We start from the raw sequence: 8,629 nt of genomic DNA on the forward strand, positions 1-8,629 counted from the left end.
ATGAACGAGGTCCGACGAACGAGCGACGTTTTAATGGCAGCTCAGCCGGCAGTCGCTGCATACACCCCACAAAAGTGACGAAACACGGTAGGAATATATTTTTAAAATATTTAAAAAACCCGAAAAAAAGCCATTGTCTGTAGCGAGCATTTCTCTGTTCCAAAGTTATAATAAAATATTTAATAAACTAACAGAAAAATAAAAATTATAAGGATACTAATAAATACATTATAAATTAACAGAATAATAATAATAAAAAGTAGAATTTTTTGTATTTGCTTATATTTTTTATTAATATTTTTCTTGAGAGAGTTTTCCTATGACTCTCAACTTAGGTAATTTATTCTGATACTTTAATAATTTTAAAACAAAAATGTAAATGTTTCAAGCGTTCCTTAAAATCACACTTTTTGACAAACTTTTAAAGTACGGTTAAACTGATTAGTCACTAATTGAAAACTTGACTTTTGTACGCAAATTAATCTTCAAAGCACCATCGCTTACTATATCTGCAAATACACCAGCAAAAAAAAATGAGGTCAATCAAAGCTGTCATTTGAACAGCATCCATCAAAATAAAACTATTTATAGGAATAGTCCAAAATTCTTGACACACATTCGTTAAAAAGTCGCCAACGAAACTGAATCAGTGGAAAAATGTTGCCGCAACAATGTTGAGGCACACTGCCAGAAAATAGGGAACCCCAAGGATGGGTTTTTGTGATTGGGTCGGGTTTGTTTTGGTCGTGCCTTTCTGGTTGCCTAAATCCGGGACCTCGGGCCTTTCCCCACCACCAAAACTTTCTCCACCCCAAATGAAAGGCAATTTTGTCGCACGTGTCGGAAATTTTGTTACGGCCGATTGCTTTTGCTTCCTCTCTTTCTGCTCTGCCTGTGTGATTCGATGGGTTGTACTTGCGCTGACGGGTGTCTATATATTTATACAGTCAAAATTCTTAAACCGTAACCCATTGCATAAAAACTTTGTGGGCTAGAGCATTTATTACTTATACTATTTCTAAAGTAATGAGATATGTATTTAAAATACCAAAATATTCTAATCAGATTTCAATACAATAACTTATATTTTTTTTAGATAGAATTGAATATACATTAAAAACATAACATTTTCTTTTTTAATGACATGATGGTAACGCAACAAACTTAATTACCATTTAACTTGTTTGGTTTGACTCGGGAAAGTCCTCTCGAGGTCCTACTGTCGCTGAAAATATATTTTCGCCCGGCCTTTCTCGTCGTTGTCGTTATGAAAAGGCAATTCAATGGCCTTTGGCTTTTCTCGCTGCCTGCGACACTAACGGTAAACGGGGAGCGTTGGCTGATTTCCTGTTTGGTTTTAATCGTCTGCTGCCGACAAAGATGGAAGCAGCGAACAATAAAAGAGAAATTAGCATAACACATGAGACGTCGGATGTTGGAACCTCCCGTTTGAAACCTCATCCCCTGATTTAACCATGTTCTTTATGTGTGATTTTAATTGACTCGTTGGTGTCTGGGCCGTAGCCGCTTTTCTATTTCAATTGCCGACACGTGTACGTCGCCTAAAACAAAATAAACAAGACCATAAAGGCAGCACGCACATGTCTGGCCATTTGCATTTTTACCGCCCACAAATTTTACCACCCGACGACCTTTAATCCGTTGCCAAAGTGTCATTTAATTGCCACAAAGCGAAGGGGCGTGTTCCCGCTTTTGCGTCAACGAAAGAGTTCCATAAACATACTCGTAACATCGGGCTTTCCACCCTAACGAGCCGTCCGTAAAATAAAGTGCGTAATCAAATCTAATGCAAAATTTAGCCTAAAGAGCAAGCTTTTTTCGCGCGTATTCTCGTCTGATTAGCTAGGGACGAAAATAACCTAATGCCAAAATAATCTAAACAACAAAACAACAACAAAACAAGGTCGTATAATCGCCCATTCAAAGTTGAGACTATGCAGTTTTATGTCAGTCAATTTCGGCATGTTCTTATCGCCTTTGTATTTAAGAAAATACTTTTTTAATATTGCAAAAAGATTTTACTTCGTAAAAAACCTATATATTATGAAAATAATTATTCCAAATATCATATTAGAATAGTTCACATACCAAGACATTTTAAATCAAAACCTTAGATTATGCATTTTATTCTAAATTTACCAATGTGGTATAAAAATTATTATCCAAAGATTAAAAAAAATAAATACCTACCCAACGAGTAATATTTCAACTAATATTTCACTTGTGTTTTCATATAGATTACCTAATCGACTCGATTTGCACCTTATCTATTTACGGCGCCAATATAAATTAAAGTTAAAAATAAACCAGATTTATCATTGGAAGCCGCAAATTGAAATTCGAATCTGTGGTTGATAATTGTAACGTTAATACATTTTTTCTGTCAACACATTTTGTTTGGTGTAAGCGATCGTGCTTGCCAAAAATAATACGTTTTGGTTTGGTTTTTGTCTCAGAATTTCTAGGGAACACAATTACTCGGCATAAAATCGGTTATCAATTCGACGCTAAGGGAGATGTTTTATTTTTAGCAGTATCAGAGAATCTTAATCGAGTGTGTGAGCAAGCGTATCCGATGCGGATGTGTGAGTAACAATAACAATAACAGTAACATGCGCCGACCGCTCGACACTCAGTGTAGTGTTTTTTATACTTTTTGTGCCGAGTTTTTTCACAACATGTGTCTGATTTTGTATATACCCTTCAAAGGTACTTCAATTTTAATCGGACGTAAAAAAAATTGTGTTTCAAGATAGTTTGGGTAAAAATAACAAGCAAATTTGGTATTTATACATAGACAGAATTAAAGTTTTTCTGAACTAAAAATGGAATTCTGGTAATGTCTTAAAATCTGAAATATTTATGAACAATATATTATTTTTTTGGGTATTGGTATAATTATTTAAATCGAAGCTACAATATGTTTATTAATTAAAAAATTAAACAAAAATGTTTAGCACCTATTTGAATATATAGGGTATACAAAGTTTAGTTTTTCGAAGCAATCTACTTTCATATTTTTTCCCTCCTTTGTGCCTTTTATAATTATTCTTTCTCCTCCGTACTTTGCTTTTGTTGTTCCCCCACACATGCTCAATGTCAAGGATTCTTTGATATAACCGCGAAAACTTGCCAAAATACGCCAGTGAGTTACTTTGCATATAAATATTTGCATTTAATATGGGCACTGCTCTAAATGCAGAGGGTGAAACGGGAGGAAATAAAAGCCAGCCACGCGCCTCGTTATAGGGAGAATAATGCTGAAAAACACAATGCGTGTGGGCCGAAGCCGATGGCCGCCAGTGGATCAACATACATAAGCACACATATAATACTCGGTGATACCGACAATTTGACAACGTGTTGGCAACAAAACTGCTTACAAAAGATTATATATTTTCATTCATACTTTAGTCGAAAAAACTATTGACAGTAAAGACTAACAGTTTATTCAATAGTGGCGGTACTCTATAATTTTTTTAATGTTGAATTTATACAATTACGTGTTAAGCTGAAAATGCGTCAGAGCTAGCTATAAATATAATCTTTTTAACAGCTTTATAATATAGATCTTGTTAAACGACGCATACGTTTTTTATCGTGCATATGTATTTATATATCATTTTTTATATGATTTATACACTACAAATTGCTTAGCAACATACAAATTGCTTGTCAATTAAATTTAAGACGAAATTTAAGCGATAAAATATTGATAAATTGTAGATTTGCCAGACTTATTGATTTAAGAGATAAAATTATTTGGTTTTAAAGTGCGCGGGCTCAAGCAGTTCGCAAGCAGTTCAGCTTACTTAAAGTATGAAGGAAAGCAGTTCGTACTCATATTTTCGTCAAGAGCTTTTGGCCAGAAAGCTAACACTGGTAACACTGCCTTATTTTACTGTAAGCCGTTTCAGACAGAAATTTGAATTAAAACATATATATTTTCCATAGCTAGACAATTCCAAAATGACTTACTGAAAAATGGATTTAAAAATCAATGTTTTTTTTTTTCAATTTGTTTTATCTTCGCGTGCGTTATATATAATATTTTTATTTAAATATTTTTTGCCTAAATGCCCTATCTATGAAATGTATAAATCAACAAATAATTAAAAAAAATAATAAGAGAGATATAAGAAGATAATATATAAAAGGAAAGAAATAAAATGGCAATTAAAATTTTGTATCTTAAAAAATTATTCAGAATACGCAAGACTAAGCCAAGTACATTGTATAAGAACCTTGTTAAATTCTAATTATCAAAACAATATAACCACATGATTGCCGTTTGCCGCCGGCCTGTATAAAAGTCAATTGCTAAATTAAAACATTTCAATAAGTAATACTAACAACATGAAGTCCGAGACCAGCTGAAGTCATTAAACTGGCCCTTCGCCTTGGCTAAAAGCGGGTATCCAACCGCGTCTGAACACCCAACAAACATCAATTTCGCCGCCAGCGAATATCGAAGGAGGGCGGGATCCGAAAAGGAAGGAGATCCCAGACAACAACAATGTGAAAAACTAATCAAAGCAGAACTCATTAAGCATAGTAAAAAATTATGCTATTGTAATAAAATGGTTAAGGCGAAGCCGAAATCGCCCTGGCAATCGAATTAAACGGCCGATGGCCAAAAGGCAAACAAATTGCCGGGAAATCCCCGCCCTGCGCATCGGGTTGCAAGTTAGTTTTCATCGATAGCGAATTTATTATGCAAAGCAGAAGCGGTGAAAGATCAAAGCGCAGCGATAGCAGATAACACGCTTCGCAGGCCGCTCGCCAGCCTCTTAGTACAGTAAGAAAAACTAAAAGCCTATTATTCTTAAGTAAATTGAACTACGTATTAAACAACAATTTTTATAAGGCCGATCGAAATTCTAAATCATTTTTTGCACATCGTGTTATGTTATAGAATTAAATCAGTCTTTAAAAATAACAAAATCTGTTAGTTTTTATATTATTTATATTAAATATATATAATCAACGTTGTAATTTAAAAACTAAAACAGGTGTAAACCAATTATATTTTATAAATATTTTATTTTTAAAACTTTAGCATTTTTTAATTACATCTATTGCATGTAAATAAAGAAAGCTATTTTTAAGAAGAACTTTAAAGGATTAAAAATACATACTTGTAAACATTTTTTTTCCAGATATCCATTCCATTTTCTTAGTGCACCAGTCACGTCTTGAGGATGCGGATGAGCCTCTCGCTTGGCGTTCGACTAGGCAGGCGGCCCTTTTGCCGCACAAATAGATTAGTTTCACATGGCCGTGGAGATGGGGTTTCAGGGCGCCATAATGCTCTGGCCGCCGCAGAAGTTATGAAAAATTAATAATAATGTCGAATCGATTGATTTCAGAGTGGGCCGGGGCCGGCACCACCAGAACCACCAGCAACCAGGGCAAAAGGCTAGCACCACCTAGACGGCTGGTCGTCGTCACCGCCATCGTCGTCGTCATCGATGGCCGGGCTTGGAGCACTCAGAATTGAGGATTGAGGATTTTGGGATTGTCTTGGCCAAGTCCCAAGATCCAGGCGACCCCGGGGCGTCTGCTCAAGTACTTCCCTCTCGCTCTCCTTGGGTGTGTGAGTGGAACTGTAACTAAATAAGAAGAATGAGATTGTAAAAGGTCGGCAAGAATTCTCCATACCCTGTATTTTTTAATAATATATTTTGATAACAAAAAGGTGGAATGGTTTATTGACTTTTATATTGTAAACGTTTTGTTTTATTACAATCATGACAGCCAAAAATATCTTTCAAAAAAATTACAAAAGAAAATTAAATCTACTTAGAGTACAAAATCTAAAGCCATTTTATTATTAATAATTTTTAATCCCTAAAAAAGTTTTTTAAATAAACATAAAAACAATTAAATATATTTTAACAAACAACGTTTTTATAATGAATTAATAATAATTTTAACACAACGAACTAAAAACCTAAGTTTAATGTATTTTGAAACTTTATAAAACATAATTTTGTATCAACCAACTTTATTTCATAAAGCCAATAATCACCCCCAAAAAGCTAGACATACCCTAACCCATCCGCATCGCCATAAAAAGTGAAATATTTTCTGTAAGCTCACTTAGCGCCTCCAGCCAAAGTCGTACATTTTCATCACCCGGCCGGGAACAGGATCAGTCTCCTAGGCAAAGCCACAAAAAGGCAGTCGGAGCCGCAGTTCATAAGCCAACTTGTAACCAAGTTCTGGCCAAGTTGTCGTCGCCGTCGTCTGGCTGAAAACGTTTTATGGTCTGCGGCCGGTCAAGTGATGCATTTTTCATGACCAGTTTGTACGATTTCCTTTCCGCAAACGCATCGAGCATTTTCATGTAATTCAATTCTGGATTTTCCCGCCTCGCGCGCTCCTTTTTATTTTCTTGTAGGCGCATTGGTCCGATGTGTTTACAATTCTATTGGCGCTGGCCTGGGATATTGGTTTCAAATCGGCTGTGGGGGATATCGAGGACCCAAGACACCGCTGCGTTAACATGAGTTGAGTCTAATGAAATACGACATTTGACTCGTGCTGGGGTCTCGCTTACGTTTTATAGGCGTGGGATTGCTCTGGGCCAAAATAATAAGGAAAAACAAGGGAAGGCTCTAATGGTATTCAAGCAAAGTGGAGCAAAACCGTTTTACACAGAAAGAAATTATTTTATGATGTCTGTCCTGCATTTGTAGTTCATATTTCTAAAAATTTTAAAATAAAGATTTTGAAATATAACAACTAGTTGTCTTCAGAACGCAGTCGTATAAATTTAAGCTGGAAATGGTCCCCAAAGCCAAGGTTTCTAACTTTTTTAGTCAAACAATAAATACAAATAAAAGAAGTATAAGGAAAACATACATAATATGAAAATCTGATCTAAATACAATTTCCAAATCTACTAAGATTCTCTAAGCCTATTTTACAATAAACGAATAAACCATTTTTTTAATCCTTATAGGAACATTTTTTTGCAATTACCCCATTTCAACACCCGAATTTGCAGAAGTGTTCTAGGAAAGGGGTACTTTCCTAAACTCCCGATACTTCCAGCAATTATATGGTCAGATCTAGTACCGATCGGCTAAATCAAAAGCCTCGATCTTAGCGCGTGCCTGACTGACTGACTGCCTGACTTCCGCCAAGTCGAGTGTCGTACCCAAAACATTTCGATGCGGGCTAGAACAATCTTTTACCTTTTTTCCCTAGTTAATATTCAATTTGTCTCCCGATAGACCCGACGTGTTTGAGTCACCCAAAAGTGCAACTGAATGACTCGTTCCTGAGCCACGCGACCGTTGATAGTTCAAAGAGCAAACCGAAGTTTTTAACTATGAGTTGATATATGGTTAACCAAATGGTCAAATGACTCATCACTTCTTGTTTTAAGGCTATTTTTTCTTATTTTATGGGAATATGTTCACTCTTATTATCATACTCATTACGAAAAAAATTGTTATTATTTAAAGGTGTAGACAACATAAAAACAAGTTTGTTATAAATATTCAAAAAAGATATTATCAACATTCATTAAATTAAGATTCATTTCATTTCATTCATTTTTAAAATAAAATATATGTATTAAACATTTAATCACTTTTTATTTGTTTTGTTTCAAATATTTTATCTCATTTATTTGATATTATTATTATTATTTTCCCACGAAACCATATTTTTAATAAAGGGTAATAAATAAAGTTTAACAATAAAATATGCAAAAAGGCTAACACACTGTTCCTAATTCGGCAGCGATGGCAATTAATAAATTAATTTGTATTCAATTGTTAGCCTCTTGCTGTCTTACACCTCTACAAATCGATTGGTCTGAAAATCTTTTGGCTAATCGAATATTCATTGCATATAACGCACGACTTGTTGCTTCGCTTTGTTAAATGGTAATTTCCTTTCATGTTCCATAGCTGAAATTCTAAGCCACCAAGTAAGAAAAGCAAAAAAGAAAGACACGAGTCCTGTCTTCAAGTCATTGACAGCAATTTGATGTTAAGTATGTCTCCCACTGACTACGAAAGTCGTGATTTATACGACAATTTAGGCCACACCAAAACGTTTCAATAAAATAAGACACAAATTAAGAATTTGAATAGTTTTAAAGTAATTTGTATTAAAAAAATTCAGCAGAGGATTGCCTCTTAAAAGTAAAAAGGTGTTTTTATCAACACGAAATTATTATCTTAACTTAGTTAATTAGCACAAGCTTTTTAGACTTGGAACTTTAATAATTTTGCATTAAAAAGTAGATAACATTTAGAAAACCATTGGTGTATTTTATTCATCCCTTAAGTAAATATCAAATTAATTTTGAATTAAGAATTAGGTTTATTCACTAAAGAATATATTTTGATTAAAATTAAACTTTTAAATAAAGCATGTAGACACTTTAAGTACTATAAAATATTTATTAAAGCACAGTCAAAATCTAAAACTTAATTTCGATTTTTTTTCAAATCAGTTTTATATAACTAAAATGTTGAGATAGTATGAATGATTAGTGTAAATTAGCAGGTACAAATAACTAACCACCTAAAATCATTCAAGATTTATCTGTGGCTTTCACCAGTCGTGATTAAAATGTTTCACATTT

The sequence above is a fragment of the Drosophila elegans genome, unplaced genomic scaffold, assembly GCF_018152505.1.
Source record: "Drosophila elegans isolate 14027-0461.03 unplaced genomic scaffold, ASM1815250v1 contig_476, whole genome shotgun sequence".
Classification (NCBI taxonomy): domain Eukaryota; kingdom Metazoa; phylum Arthropoda; class Insecta; order Diptera; family Drosophilidae; genus Drosophila; species Drosophila elegans.